Source organism: Salvelinus alpinus, chromosome 6, assembly GCF_045679555.1.
Source record: "Salvelinus alpinus chromosome 6, SLU_Salpinus.1, whole genome shotgun sequence".
NCBI lineage: Eukaryota > Metazoa > Chordata > Actinopteri > Salmoniformes > Salmonidae > Salvelinus > Salvelinus alpinus.
Genome location: NC_092091.1, coordinates 67880855 through 67897137, shown reverse-complemented (window position 1 = coordinate 67897137; position 16283 = coordinate 67880855).

Below are 16283 nucleotides of genomic sequence, written 5' to 3'. Positions count from 1 at the left end.
CAGCTACAACAGGTCTAATGGTCTTACTAATGCTCCTCAACTACAACAGGTCTAATGGTCTTACTACTGCTCCTCAGCTACAACAGGTCTAATGGTCTTACTAATGCTCCTCAGCTACAACAGGTCTAATGGTCTTACTAATGCTTCTCAACTACAACAGGTCTAATGGTCTTACTAATGCTCCTCAGCTGCAACAGGTGCAAAGGGAAGGTCTCCGAGTTTACCTCCCCACCCCAAATGCAAGAACTTGTATTAGAGGTCATATGAAGACACAGCTCCCAGCAACCAGAGGAGAGACAGAGAGTGTGGGAGAGAAAAATACGAAAAAAAGTGATGACTCATTGCCAGTGAGGATGCAGACACAGACCGATGCTGCAAGTCTGATCTCTCTCTTTCTCATCCACTATATCTGTCACAGTCTCTGTCTTCCTCTGCCTGTTTATGCTGTTACATAGTTAGGATGCAAATTATGACATTATTAGTGCTGTCTATTCATGTTCTTCAGTCTAGACAATTCTGGAAATGAAGTTATCTTCAGGGAGGGAAGCGGGATACGTAGCTACACTATGTCCCAAAACTATTTCATTAGCAGATTTCAACCTGCCTCAAAACTAGTGTAGAAAATACACAATTTGGTTATACAGTAGACAGTGTTTGTTATCTAAGCAATTTACCCCGAGTAGAGGGAGTCATCAGGCCTGAGTTCAAAGCAGTCACTTCTATGGCATTATGGGCAATAACATCACCAATCCACATTCAGACACTAGAACCCCTAGGACTGGAGGCAGTGCTGAAGAAAGTTCCCAACAATGGCCTTTAATACATTCAAGTCTATTTTTGGAACAAGCATGCCCCCTTAAATGCCCACAGACGCCCATGAAATTCTTCTATTAAATGTCTCCAGGTACTCTTTACAGGATAGGAAGCGTGTGTGGGGGTGTTTACATGCGTGACTGTAAGACAGAGAAAGTAGCACTATCCTTCCAACAAACACAAAAGTGGATATGTATTCCCAGTATTCCCATTGAGAGATAAAAATAAATGTCTCATTCCATCCCTCTCAAATCAACCCTTCCTTCCCTCAATAGGCTATCCAACCCCGTGACGAACTCTGACTGATAAAATATTTAAGATGCACCATGATTAAAGTGCAGCTTCACCTTGACAGAGAAATCCATTGACGGAGACAGAATCAATCCCATTGATTCCAATGATAGGGGCTGAAAAGGACAGATAGCTATGTGTGAGGAAGGGAAGGAGCGAACGACTGTGGGAGGGTGGAGAGGGAGGATGGAGAGAGCAGAGAAGGGAGGAATGGAAGGAGGGAACGACTGAGGGAGAGAGTGGAGAAGGGAGGAATGGAAGGAGGGAACGACTGAGGGAGAGAGTGGAGAAGGGAGGAATGGAAGGAGGGAACGACTGAGGGAGAGAGTGGAGAAGGGAGGAATGGAAGGAGGGAACGACTGAGGGAGAGAGTAGAGAAGGGAGGAATGGAAGGAGGGAACGACTGAGGGAGAGAGTGGAGAAGGGAGGAATGGATGGAGGGAACGACTGAGGGAGAGAGTGGAGAAGGGAGGAATGGATGGAGGGAACGACTGAGGGAGAGTGGAGAAGGGAGGAATGGAAGGAGGGAACGACTGAGGGAGAGAGTGGAGAATGGAGGAATGGAAGGAGGGAAGGACTGAGGGAGAGAGTGGAGAAGGGAGGAATGGAAGGAGGGAGCGAGAGGCGGAAGATGGGAGAGGAAGAGGGGGAGGAATGGAAGTAAAGGAAAAAGGGGGAAGTTTTGGCTCGCTAGTCGAGCTCCTGTGACTGGATGAAAAATGCATGTGACAACAGTCAACAACACAATTATTTGCATGGCTCAGAGAGTCGGAACCAAAGCACTGATAAACATTGAGCCCCCCCCCCCCCCCCCCCCCGGCCCAACAACAATCCACATACAGCTCAGTAGATATGGAAAGGAGAGAGAGAACGAGGAAGGGAGGGGGGAAGAGGAGAGAGAGGATGGTGTGTGGGTTGGGGAGGCGTGTGTGGGGGGTGTTCATGTCCATGTCTGTGTGTGCTAGTTAAATGCTATTGCTTCAAATCCTATTATAACAATTGGATGACTTTGGGTGTTCCAGTAAGCATCAATTTGTTGCCTTCATTAGCCTACTTTATTGTGAAAAATTAATCGGTAACTATGCCAAGCCTACAAGCAAGAAACTGACTATACAACAACGCAGCAAATACATTGATCATCTCAGCAAGGTTTTACCCATGGTCGTGGAGCTGGGGGGGGAAGTGCAACGAAAATATAGCTGAGTTGTCGTTGAAATAAACATCTGCAAGTCTTTTTTATCGTTATTTTATTAATGAAAGCAGAAAGATGTTGAACAGATACTGTGTAAAACTTTAGAGTACTTAAGCATCGAATACATTGCAAGTAGGGGGGATTTTCACACCTAGCCGGGCTATAAAACAAATAGTTGGATAACAGATCGGCTCTCGGAACGTATTAACACGCGTTACTGTGTGTGTCGATTCTCTCTGTGTGTATGAGTATGTCTGACTATATAGAGAAGAAAGCACATTTAAATATGTTTTAATCCAGTGCTGTCGGAGTGTAACAATAAAAGTCCGGTCCGCTCAGCTCTCTCGAGGGTTTGATTGCTGGCCTTTAATTAGCCCCGAGAGAAGCACCAGAGATACCTGTCATGTTGCAATCTAACCCTAACCCTTTAATTAGCCCTGAGAGAAGGACCAGAGATACCTGTCATGTTGCAATCTAACCCTAACCCTTTAATTAGCCCTGAGAGAAGGACCAGAGATACCTATCATGTTGCAATCTAAACCTAACCCTTTACTTAGCCCTGGGAGAAGCCTCAGAGATACCTGTCATGTTGCAATCTAACCCTAACCCTTTAATTAGCCCTGAGAGAAGGACCAGAGATACCTATCATGTTGCAATCTAACCCTAACCCTTTACTTAGCCCTGAGAGAAGCCTCAGAGATACCTGTCATGTTGCAATCTCTTCTGGGACACCTCTATACCTCATGAAAAGCCAATTCACTCATTGCGGTGTGTATGTCTCTCCCACCCACGACACTAAAGCAGACCTCATCTCACCCAATCTTCCACTCTATTAATCCCTTAGCCTAGGATATCTGCGCCCCAGTGGAAATCTAATTAACATAATAAAAACATCCCAGTCTTTTTTTTACATGGGCTGCGTCTCAATCCATATCGCCCTTCTGCATCTGCGGTGAAAGGTGGCAGAGCTAGAGCAGTGTTTGTCAGACCACGAGTGAAACGGTCATCTCACAAAGACATCTTTTCTCCAAACTGTTTTTGATGAGACTCCCACGAACATGATGGCGTTCTCCATTTCGCTCTAGGGCGCTTCACAAGACTCGTCCGAAGTCGGTACAGCCTATTCTGCCAACTTCTGTCTGTAGCGTCCAAACGGTTTGGGCTGCACACTAAACACAATAAATACGTTTCCTGATCTTTTTAATAACTCTCTGATATAGGACAGACACTTCAGAACAAACTTCCTTAAGATTTTTTGTTGGACTATCTTGTTCCATGTATTGAATCTGGTTTCTATTGGCTTATAGCAGTAATACCAAATGTATGTTTCATCCAATATTTTTTGAGGGGTCTTAAAATTCAAAATCAAATAGCAAAATTATCAAATGAAATCCAACGTTATTTGTCACATGCGTCGAATACAACAGGTGTAGTACACCTTACCGTGAAATGCTTACTGACAAGCCCTTAACCAACAATGCAGTTCAAGAAGAGTTAAGAAAATATTTATCAAATAAACTAAAGTAAAAAATAATTTAAAAAGTAACTCAATAAAAGTAACACAATAAAATAACAATAACAAGGCTTTATACAGGGGATACCGGTACCGAGTCAATGTGTGGGGGTACAGGTTCGTTGAGGTCATTTGTACATGTAGGTAGGGGTAAAGTGATCCTTGGTATGACCATCCTTGGTATGACCAGCCTTGGTATGACCCCACCAGCTTAGACAGGGCTTAGACTCTAGAGGGAATAACTTAACATAACACCCAAGTCTGACATCATCACCGTGACAATGCCTAATGCAGTGCCAGGCACCGTCCACACTCTGACTAAACTAATCGCAGGGGCCAAAAGCGAAGGACAAGAAAAAGACGAGGAACAAAACATACTGTATTTAATTGTTGTTCTAACCGTGTCCATCTGTGACTGATATAGTTGGCTGGAGGACCTGAAGAGGGCTTAATAGTTTTGCTTAATTTAGTTACACATCATTGTTTAAAAAAATAGTTAAAAAAACAAAAACATCTTGGCCGTATGTTAAGATTCCTAGCAGGCAGATTAGCTAACCTTTTACTAGCAGGGCTGAAACGCCCGCGGTCGTTTAATTGCTTTGTTAGAAGAAAATAAATTAAATATCTTTAAAAGGTCAAGACTTGATATTTCCAATTATGAAGCACTTCTAATCAGCTGTGGGAGATAGAACAGCTATGACATTGGCCCGGAGGTGGGTGTGGCCCTTAACGGAGCTGTGTCCTGCCAAAGCATCTTAATCAGAGCACACTATCATACACACACATTCCTATACACACAAGGATGCAGAAGTGCACATGGCACACACACACACACACAGTCTTGTATAACTAACCTTGTGGGACACACAATTCTGTCACACCCTGATCTGTTTCGCTTGTCTCCAACCCCCTCCAAGTGTCTTCCCCATTATCCCCAGTGTATTTATACCTGTGTTCTCTGTTTGTCTGTTGACAGTTCGTTTTGTTCGTCAAGCCCACCAAAGGCGTTCCCCTTGCTCCTGTCTGTTTCTAGTTCCTGTTTTCTAGTTTTCCCGGTTTTGACCCTGAGCCTGTCTGCCATTTCTGTATGTTGTCACACCCTGACCCGAGATTGCCTGCCGCTCTGTACCTTTTGTACTCTGATCTGGATTACTGACCTCTGCCTACCCTTGACCTGTCATTTTGCCTGCCCCCTGTTCTAGTAATAAACTTTTGTTACTTCGGCATTGTCTGCATGTGGGTCTTCCCTGAAACGTGATAAATTCAGTCCCATTCAAAATCCTATTCTCCCTAAACCCTAACCTGAAAACCTAATCTTAATCCTAAACCTAGCTCCTAACCCTAACCCTAAACCTAATAGCATTTGACCTTGTGGGGACCAACAACATGTTCCCAGTTGGTCAAATTTCTGTTCATTTACTATACTTGTTGGGACTTCTGGTCCCCAGTATAGTTAAACACGTCCACCAGGGGTAGATCTATTCTGCCATGATTTCTTCCTCAAAGTCCTGAACCAGACAACATTGTATCTATCTCTGTCAAGGTGTTCCAGCAGTGACATTACATCACACCAAAACATTCACCTATCCTTATAAAGAAACACCTCCTCTCATCATCTCAAGCCTTCAAGGGTGGATGGCTTCCCACAGTGTGACAAATGGACACACACACACACACACACATACTGTGGGTAGGGCATGGCAAATCTGTATGCAATCCAAGTCAATCCAACCTCGTGATCAAAAACAACGTATTCTCTTCACAGCCCTGCCCCATATGCTCCTCATTGACTTTATACACACGTGCACCAACTCTGCTCTTCATGACTAAATCTCCCTCCATAAGCTAGCAGCATCGGGACACTGGTCCCCAGTGTAGAGCTCTTGATCTTGGACAGGGTCTCTCCTGACTGCCATAGATCCATCCCTCAATAGAAGCGCACAGGCCTGGCTATTAAGTCTCTCTCTCTCATATATATATATATATACCCACTATTACACCAGTCAGCGACAAGCCAGGGTGAAAGGCCTGTACATACTAGAGGTCTTTAAAATATAATAAGATACATTTTATTTTGGGGGGTAATTCTTGCCTTTTTCTCCTCAATTTAGTGAAACATTACCCGCCAAGCCGCTCTTAACACCCGCCGGCTTAACCCGGATGCCAGCTGCACCAATGTGTCGGAGGAAACACCGTTCAACTGACGACCACAGTCAGCCTGCAGGCATCCGGCCTGCCACAAGGAGTTGCTAGAGAGCGATGAGCCAAGTAAACCCTCCCCTAACCTGGACGACTCTGGGCTAAGCCATGGTTGGTTCCACTTGGGTCCACTCGGGTTTATCAGTTGTAGTTACAGTACATAGAATTTTGGACCCACTTGGGTCCTGGGTCAGATTTTCGGGTTCGGGTGGACCTGTGAAGACCTCTAGTACAGCCTACAGCTGCCGTATCAACGAGGACTCGCTGTTCAATGACTCCAGGGTCTTTGGTTAATGTAACAGTTACGTCGTCTCATACAAGTAACAATCTTCAATAAATCCAGGATTCTTTCTCCTCTCCCCTTCTCGTCTTAGCTTGCATCATCAAAGCCCCACAGAAATGAGTGGTTGAAAATGAATGATAAGACGCAAGGGCTGTACCTTTCAGGGGATCCTCAAGTGTCCTCGTTTGGCCTCTCGTTGGAAGAAAGACCTTGTTGAGCTATAACTCAGAAATAGCACTTTGCTGTTAGCGGTAATATGGAGAAAGTACCGGACCACACTACATTCTAATCAAGGTAGATTAGCATCCGTTAGTAGCCGCTAGCTCAGATGACAAGCTACAACCGCACATACACTGACTATTATGTACATACCGTAGTTCATTAGGACCAAACATAACCGCTAATTGGCTAGGCTATTTTATTTCCAGCGTGTCATTTTTCTGTACACAGTAGAAGTATGATTTCTCATTAAAAATGAATAAAAAGTCATTCGTAAATCAAACTGCACACTATGGGCAAAGGATATTGTAATTTCCTCATGTCTGGCCATAATAGGAAAGTAACCTTAATTAAAAGAGAGAATGTGCCCAGACAATGTCTTGAAGAAAAAGTAAATTGGATATAATTCTTTAGTTCCAGGCGTGGTGCAATTTATAAATTGCCTCTCTTAACTCCATCTGTACTGCTTTTGCTGTTTTAATATAGTTCAGTTCACTCAATACCAGCAGTCTCCGAGTATAGCTATAGCTTTAACTGCAAGGTAACTGTAAAGGAACACTGTAAAGGAACACTGTAGAGTATGTCATCGAAGAATATTGGAATAATCATTGGAGAACCGATGTACAACAAATTACGGATAAAGACACACACGTCAATTGTGAGAACTTCAATGCAAGTCCAGCACTCATGACCTAACATATGCTTGGAAGCACCAGGGCTCAATTAGTACTTAAAATTACTTTTATACAAATCCATTAACCAATACGGCCTTTGTCCTCTAATTGTCTGCTAAGCTACAATGAGAGATAAAAGCCTTCGGAGATAAAAGGGGAAGCTATTAAGCTTTACACCGCTTCCACCAATCATCATTAAGCTTCCAACACTTCCACCAATCACTATCAGTTCAATCTTGCACAGCGACAGACAAGTAAGGCTCATCATAGGGCAACGAAAGACGAGCTAGGCGAGATAGCGTTATTAAGGCTAATGATGACGTTCGTCCCGCGTCAGGCCCATCCAGAATGAAGTGAAACACATGGGTTATAAAGAGGCTAAGGAGGCCTAAAGCGGTGTCATGGGAATACTACTGATCTGATGAACAGGCTAATTATGCAGGTTAAAAGCCTTCTTTCTTAGGACCATGGAGGACGGTGGCCCGGATGTTTCCCACGAATTTATTCAAAGAGATTTTTTCCATCAAGATTCTTATTATTTCCCAGTGTTGACTTTGCGTTGACGGCTTGGAGGAGACGATGGATGCTTGAATGGCTTTCTTTCCAAGCCAATGCGCTTCCTCAGAAATGCTTAGAATCTGCAGAATGTTTGTAAATGGCCTCCAATTCGTCGCTATGGGGCACTTTATCACTCTGGCAACTGGACTGTATATGCATAGCAGATTTTCATAAAGCAATCTTTTGGGAATACTATAGAAGTGAAAATCTCTTTATAGATCAAGAAGCTCATGTGACGGTTTAATGACTGTTTTCATAATGTCACACAGAGATAATCGACTTCCCACAATGCAACAGTCCCATTGGAAGATGGTTCTCTCTCTCTCTCTCTAAAGAACTGTATCATTTCAATCTACCGGCTCCCAATTCCCATCACCCATATTGGATTAACAACGTTGATTTACGACGCTGTCACATTCCACACAAAGAGATGTGTGTGTGTGTGTTGCCGTGATTTACAACATGCATCTCAATATATCACACATGTTTGGACCGTTACTTTAATGACTGTATTGTCTTTAATTGGGCTCAATTGAATCTCCTCGTCTCAAACTGAATCAACTGAAACATAATTAGTCTAAAACAAAGGATCGATCATCAACTACTGTCTGTGTGGAATTTCTCCTTATGAAAGAGAATGTGTTAAGTTTTCATTTAAGATTAAACAACGAATCAGAGAACAAATCAGAAAATAATTGCATTGAATCAGATACAACTTTCTGAAAATCAAATAAACTCAATGTTGTGTTCTTTAATAACTGCCTTAATGTTCTCTACGGTCTAGATGGGAGTTCATTAAAAGCTAGGTGGAGGACAGGGGGTTTTCACCCATTCAAAGGCAGAACTTCAGAAGCGGTGTGATTGGTATCAAAACCATGGGGGTCTTTTTGTCTGAATGAAAAGTTCACACATAGCTGACAAGACCCTATCGCAGTGGTTAATATGACATCCCCTTGTCATCACAAACTAGCCCGTACAATGGCTTCAAAGACAAGTCCACCCGAACACAAATCTTTAAACCACAAACTCACAACGAGGACCTTGATCTTGATCTTGAGCCACTATTCCATCACAGACGCGCCACCAAACAAGAGCAGCATCGCTGGTTCTATTTGACAGCTTCTACACAAACTGAAGAAACCCAGAGAAAGTGCCTGCCAAAGAGTCCATCATCTCAATTATAATGAGGCTGTATTCGCTCCATTACCATCACATGCTTAGTGAACCTTACAGGAAGTCATCCAGAGGGGGTCACATCATATTCCGTCACATCACATTCCAGATACCCCGCCTTGTTGCAGGTAGCCTAGCGGTTAAGAGTGTTGGGCTGAATGGTTGCTGGATCGAATCCCCGAGCCGACTAACTGAAAAATCTGTCGACGTCTGCTTGAGCAAGGCACTTAACCCTAATTGCTCCTGTAAGTCGCTCTGGATAAGAGCGTCTGCCAAATGACTACAATGTAAATGTACCCATCGGAGAGGCACTACTGAACTACTTAACAGCTATGGCGTTAATTCCTGCTTGTTGTAGACACACAGTTTGCCTTGTTTCAGCTGAAGGGAGAGGCTCACCCCGATATGTCATCTCTGGTTCTGATGAGGCTTTGATCACTCGGTCTCACACAGCAGCCCAGTCTCACACACAATGATCCCTGACAGATAGCAGAGCTCCTTCACAGCAGGAAGGGTTGGAGTTGGGGTGAGGACAAACCCCGGGGCAGAAACTGCTTCTTTAAGGTTGGTTACAGCCAGAGAAATGTTCCACCACAACATCATACCAGTCATCTAACAGATTCCCATTCAGAGCGACACACAGAAGCATCCATGGTCAATGCCCTGCTCAAGGGCATGTTGACCGATCTACCACCAGGCCAAAAAACGTGAACCCGAACCCTCCAAGATCCCCCCCCCACAGTTCCCCAATAGCTGTCCCTCAACCATTCGAGACCCCTCCCACCGTAACCCCCAGGAAGACAAAATTCCTTCCCCTAGAACCACCCAATGCACCAACAGAGAATGAACTAAAGAGAGAAAAAGGAAAAGACAGAAGAAAACAGCAAACAGCAATGCAAAAAACGTTTTTTTTTTATAATAAAATTTACATTTACAAAGGACATCAAGGACAACTAAAATCATAACAGCAAGCCAACTGTATATGTTTGTGTGCATGTCTGCCACTATTACATGTATGTGTTTGTTCTTGTATGTGTTTATTTGAAAGAGTGTGTGTATATGCATGTGTACAAACACCTGCATGGCATCAGCCTCAGGCAAACCGGCATTAGTTGTAAAAACACTGCCACTTAGTGTCATTCAAATGAACTTTTTATTATGTTTTATTTAGACTTTTTTTATTTTCATCTTTGACCATCATTCTATCTCCCGCCCAGCAACTCCACTCCCACTTGTCTCCAATTCCACATACCAACCCTCAGCTTCCCTCAGCCCATCCCATCTATCTCTGCTGGCCACCCACTTCGGGTTTCTACGCAACACATATCTTTCAACTATGCTCTGATGTTTAACGTACAATTTCAATCTATCTAATGGAATAGAATCCACAGATTGCGAGTTGAAGATAAATACTTTTACTAAGAGTATTAGTATATTAGTAATTGACTGACCCGGTCTCTCCAGATCTCCTAACTGTACTATTTCTAGGGTCAATTTTAGATCAATGCTATGCATTGCAATTTGTAATCAAATTGGTTGTACTCTTGGATTGAGCAGACCTTCCCGTACAATTCGGATAACTCCATGAAGGACATAACTCTACCATTCCAATTTACAATATCATTTAAGAACAAAATACTCTTTTCAAACATCTTTCCCATAAATACAGGTATTTTATCAACCAGCACATTTGAGTTCAGCCATAATATTTGTTGTAATATTTGTTCTATCTTTTCAGGGGGATGAAATTGAAATTGTAGCCAGCTCTGCAATGCTTGTTTGAAAAAGCGAGACCACAACAACTGTTCTTAAACTATGAACAATGTACCTGGGAATGAAGGAAGTCTTTTTTGTTGTTGTTCTGATGCTAATTTCCTACTGCTGTATTATTCTAGTGATTGACAAAAATAAACATTTGACCTGATAACTATATGAAGTTACAGCAAGTATTTAGTCACAGGCACATTTTACTGGCGAGAATCAGTAATGAGGGAAAATGCTAAAAATATTATTATTAATATTTTATGCACACAGATACTTCAAGGAAGCCCAAAATCTCATTACAGTAACTTGCCTCATAGGTTCCTTGACCCGATGTATCCTCTGTAGCTCACTACCCACCACCCACAAGGCTGAAAGGTTGATGCTGTGCATGACTGACACCACCGTTCCCTACCATTCGGAGCTAGATTTCCCTTCGCTTTCATAAGATCAAACAGATCTCCACAAGCACCAGCTTCCACAGGCAGAGCCACTATGAGGTCACGGTTGCCAACAGAGCTGGGAGAATTCCTCGTTGACTCCTTTCTTGATCTGTAGTGGAGACACATTCTGAAGACGGGCTACGAAGAATCGAGTGCTTGACGATTGTAGTGTGGGCTTTCGCTGCGATACTTCAGGCACCAAATTATGACACAAGTACCGTCATTTTAAATCTATAGATTACATTTTCTCTGCTAAATGGCAGTGAGAAGTGCAAACACAACCAAATGGTTCATAATACTCATAGTACAATCCTTTTGGAGGGACTAGAAGAAGAAATAGTGCATACTGTAACTGATGATACAGATAGACTCATGAGCCGACGTTTAAATAATAACTCTGTACTTCTAACTTATCGGCCTCATTGACTCAAACAATGTCATCTAATTCATGTAATTACTTCCGCACATAAAAGCCAAAGGAGACTCCTGTTAATTGAATAATAACGACTCGTGCGGTTTGTTTTGGCACCGTTAACCTACGCAACCTGAGTTAATGAGAGCAGTGGGTCATGGGACGGCGGCGTGCGACGCTATCAGCGAGCCAATCTACTGCTTCCTGCTTCGATAGCTCCGGTGACTCTGTAAACTCCGGCCGACACACCACGTCTAGCCGGAAGCCGTCAGCGGCCTCAACCTCCATTATTGATGCTACACGTGGGGCTACTGACTGTCCAAGAGAATAACTCAATGTTTCTCCGTTTATCTCAACTTTCATTTCCGTGCCGTGCCGTCTCCGGTGTCAAGGGTCGTTTTTTTATCACGGAGCACAGGGGCAAATGTGGTCATCAATAATTACGACGGCCACGTAGTACAAAAAAACCATCAACAGCAGATTGTAAAGGAAGAGCGTTCAGGCATAGGTCGTGTATACGGGGGCAAGACAGCTGAAGAACGTTGACGCACACACCACTAAGATGTTGAGTCCCATAGCAGCAGGGTTATAAAGGGGAAAGCATGTCCTCGACCGAGCATCACCGCAGCAACATGCACACTAGAGAGAAGTTGATCATTTCGTCTTTTTCAGACTCAAAAAAACTGCTTTGCTCAGAGATGTCTCCAACCGCTGGTTCCTCTCTTGAACCCCAATCCCATTTTGAGCTCTGTTGTAATTGACTCTCGGCGGGTGGTTGGTTTCGACACAACATCTTAAAAGGTTTGTGTCTCTGTGTGTGTGCATGCCTGCCAGTGATATTGTGTGTGGAGTGGGATTCGGGTGTCTCACCACCACATTGCCTCACACCTGAAAAGCAAGCAGCAAGCGGAAAGGAGGAGGGATAGAAGCGATTCCTCGAGGCAGTGGATCATCTCAGAGGACCCCTGGGCCCAAAGGGAGAATGGGTATATAATCATCCTAATACCTTCTGGCTCTATTCCTGTTATTCGCTTACAGGCAGTAGACCCAGTGCTCCACATGTCACATGATGCAATGTTATACATAACTGCATTTCACACTTGTTGATAATGTCGTCATTCCAAAGGTGTGTCCAGTATACGGAGGAGTAAAGCCCTGTATGAAGACAGGGAGCTAACACACGTCTCTCTGTCATTAGTAAAGTCCTATACCTGTGGGATCTAACTCACTAAGTGAGGAGGATTGAACTCATTTAGAATGGCTGGCTGTACAAAAACACGGTTTAAAAAATCGGTATATATAATTACCAAGCGTGTGTGTGTCTGTCTGTGCGTGTGCGTGTGTGTGTGTGTGTGTGTGTGTGTGTGTGTGTGTGTGTGTGTGTGTGTGTGTGTAGAATCCCTAATCAGTAGACACTGTGGGGGTTCAGGAGCCTGAGTGTAGTCCCACTGTTTTCACTGCAGCAAACTGTTACCGCAGGGCAAACATACACCTACACTAACATCTCACTCTGCTAATTGAAATCAACGGCCATTATAGTAAAGTTAACTGAATCCAATGCACTGTATGGAGAGAGACCATCATAGCACAGTAATAACCTTCAAATGTTCCTTACATAGAAAACACAGGCCATTTCCTGTTACTTTAAGTGGCACACTGTATAGATGGAACGGAAGTCATAGTTACCTTTGAATGTACTTGGGACATGGACGACTTACTAAAAAGTATGTGATTGGCGTCTATGTGTGGTAGATATTTTCTCTGTTGGAAGTATAGTTACCAGCTAAATGAACAGCAATCATTAACCAACTCAGAGGGCATTTTTTGAAAGGATTCAGTGCATGGCCACAAGATCTAGATATAAAAAGGTGTTTCTGATTGAGGTTTGTTGACTGAATGGTTCACCCTCCAACAGATATGGCGGCTCCTTCAAGCGACCACAACATTCTCGCTCCAAAGTCCAGAATACAAAAAATCCTCAAAGTGGCTGTACTGCAGAGCCACTTTCAGAGGAAACCTTCATCCCTGATCAACCGCCAGCCACAGCGCACCTCCCTCACGGACTACAGTGTGTGTTCTTCCTCTCACCCTGGCATTGTTTGACAGCAAATCTCTCCACTGATCCACATGACACAATCTGTGTTCTCTCCGCTGTTGATCATTTCCGTGTCCTAAGCCCAGTGTCCTCCCTCTTTATCCGCCACCTGCCCAACTCTCCCTCTCCCTCCTTTCCTCTCCCTCCTTCACTGTCTCTCTCGGTCTGCCCCCTCCCTCTCTCCCTCCTTCCCTCTCGCAGCTCCATTATTCAACAGGACTTCTATGGAGGACTTTGTTTTGGGAGAGAGAGAGAGAGAGCGAGACAGAGAGACAAGAGAGAGAGACAAGAGAGAGAGAGAGAGCGAGAGACAGAGCGAGAGACAGAGAGAGAGAGTGAGTGAGAGAGTGAGCGAGACAGCAGCAGCCTCGGCTTCTGTATATTCAAATCGTAAAGATACACAGGTTACATCCCAAATAGCACCCTCTTCCCTATATAGTACTCTACTTCCCACCAGAGCCCTATGGAGCCTGGTCCAAGGTAGTGCAGTGTGAAGGGAATTGGGTGCTATTTGGGATGCAGAACAGGGTCACAACACATCATGGAGAAGGGAAGAGGCAGCCATCATCTCATGATCTGCATATGTCAGAAATATGGTCTCACACACACACACACACACACACACACACACACACACACACACACACACACACACACACACACACACACACACACACACACACACACACACACACACACACCCACAGGTCTAAATATGAATGCACACTCACACACTCACTCTAGAGGAGTTGGCTTTACTTCACCATTTTAGGAGTTATACCAGCATATGATTTACAGTTTACAGCAAAATAGCACCCGTGTATCATTTAACAGACCTACCATTCATCTCATACAGTAGCAGATAGATTTCACATCACTGAGAAGTATCTTTGTAATTCAGAAACCAACGTGCATACGTGTCATTTATACTGTAGCAAACATCAATGTGATGAATGTGGAATGATATCTTCACGTTATGTTAAAAGGCATATGATTGACAAGCATGCACTCTATTACAGCACTGCACAGTAAATGCATGCTGTGTTTAATATGCTTAGAGGAGACTGTAAAGTCATTGATATGATTCAGTCAAAGTGGGGTTCATTCATTTATTCAACTCACGGCAAAATGAAAACAAGTAGCTACTCTCACTGAGGACCAACCATGAGTCACGCGTTACTGCTGATAGAGCACAAAGCAGACGAAGGCTGACCCCATTCTGGGATGATAACATGGATCAGAAATAGTTAATGTATTGGCCGCTTTGCCTAAACACAGTTCGGAGTAGTCATGTGACCAACACTATTTAATAGCGCTGGTTGTGAAGGGTCATGGCACCTCTACAGGACTCCACCCTAGGCCACGCCCCTTCCCTCACTCCTCTGTTTCCCACATAAGCAGCATGCTTCTTCCTACATGGTTCATGCTTGGTGCTCCCGAGTGGCACAGCGGTCTAAGGCACTGCATCTCAGTGCAAAAGGCGGCACTACAGTCCCTGGTTCGAATCCAGGCTGAATCACATCCGGCCGTGATTGAGAGTCCCATAGGGCGGCGCACAATTGGCCCAGCGTCGTCTGGGTTTGGCCGGGTAGGCCGTCATTGTAAATAAGAATTTGTTCTTAACTGACTTACCTAGTTAAATAAAGGATTAAAGCATGTAGCGGACATTTTCCTTCATTTGTGCATGATATGAGAAAGAAGGTTAGTTACGTTGTGGAAAATAAGTAAATACTATGTCTATGACGCCGCCTTTAACTTCCCTGTTTTATCTCTTTCTGTATCCATGTCCTCAGTTTGACAATCCCCCCTTGGTTATGTTTAGTCCTGGCAGCATCCTTAGTTTGTAGTTATTTGTTAAGCCCATTCCCTGTAATAGCCACCTGGCACAACTTTGTGACGTGTGCGCCTTTATGTTCCGTGTCCCTGATGAATACCCCATCCAACCCACGTCCAATCGTATCTCCAAGGCTTTACAAGCCACACCCTAACGTTCCATCCTTAAATCATCCTCAGCCCTTATCATCCATTCATCATTCATCCTGCAATATCCTTTCACGACTCAAACTGCAACAATAAGGTGTCACCAGCCCATTCAACTGCAATCCTCCTCTGTGTGTTTTAATGGACACACCAGCAGGACAGACTCAACTCAAACAGGCAACCCTTACATCTAGATACAGTCCTTTTACCACCTCAACTCTGAGCAGTTTTTAGACCTTACAGTCAAATGCTTACTGACAAGCCCTTAACCAACAATGCAGTTTTAAGAAAAAATAAGTGTTAAAAATTATTTACTAAATAAGCTGAAGTAAACAATAAATAAATACAAATAAAAATCAAACACACACACTCTCATACAACTCAAGTGAAAATGTTAATTTGCCGCTTTTAAAAAGTAAAGTGTAGTTCATAAAACAACTCTTCAACGGCTGGTTGACCATAATGTTATATGATTATGAACACCACTCAAACCATTATTCCAGAGACTGTTACCCTGTTTCTTCCCCTACTTTGTCAGACAAAATCTTCCCCTCTCAAACTGAATCTGCCTCACCAATAAAAAGCCAATGACTCTACGGTATTTATGTCTATAACGCTGTTAAATGTAACAGCATCTGTTTCCAAAGCAGAACAGAGACTGACACACAGGCAGGTGG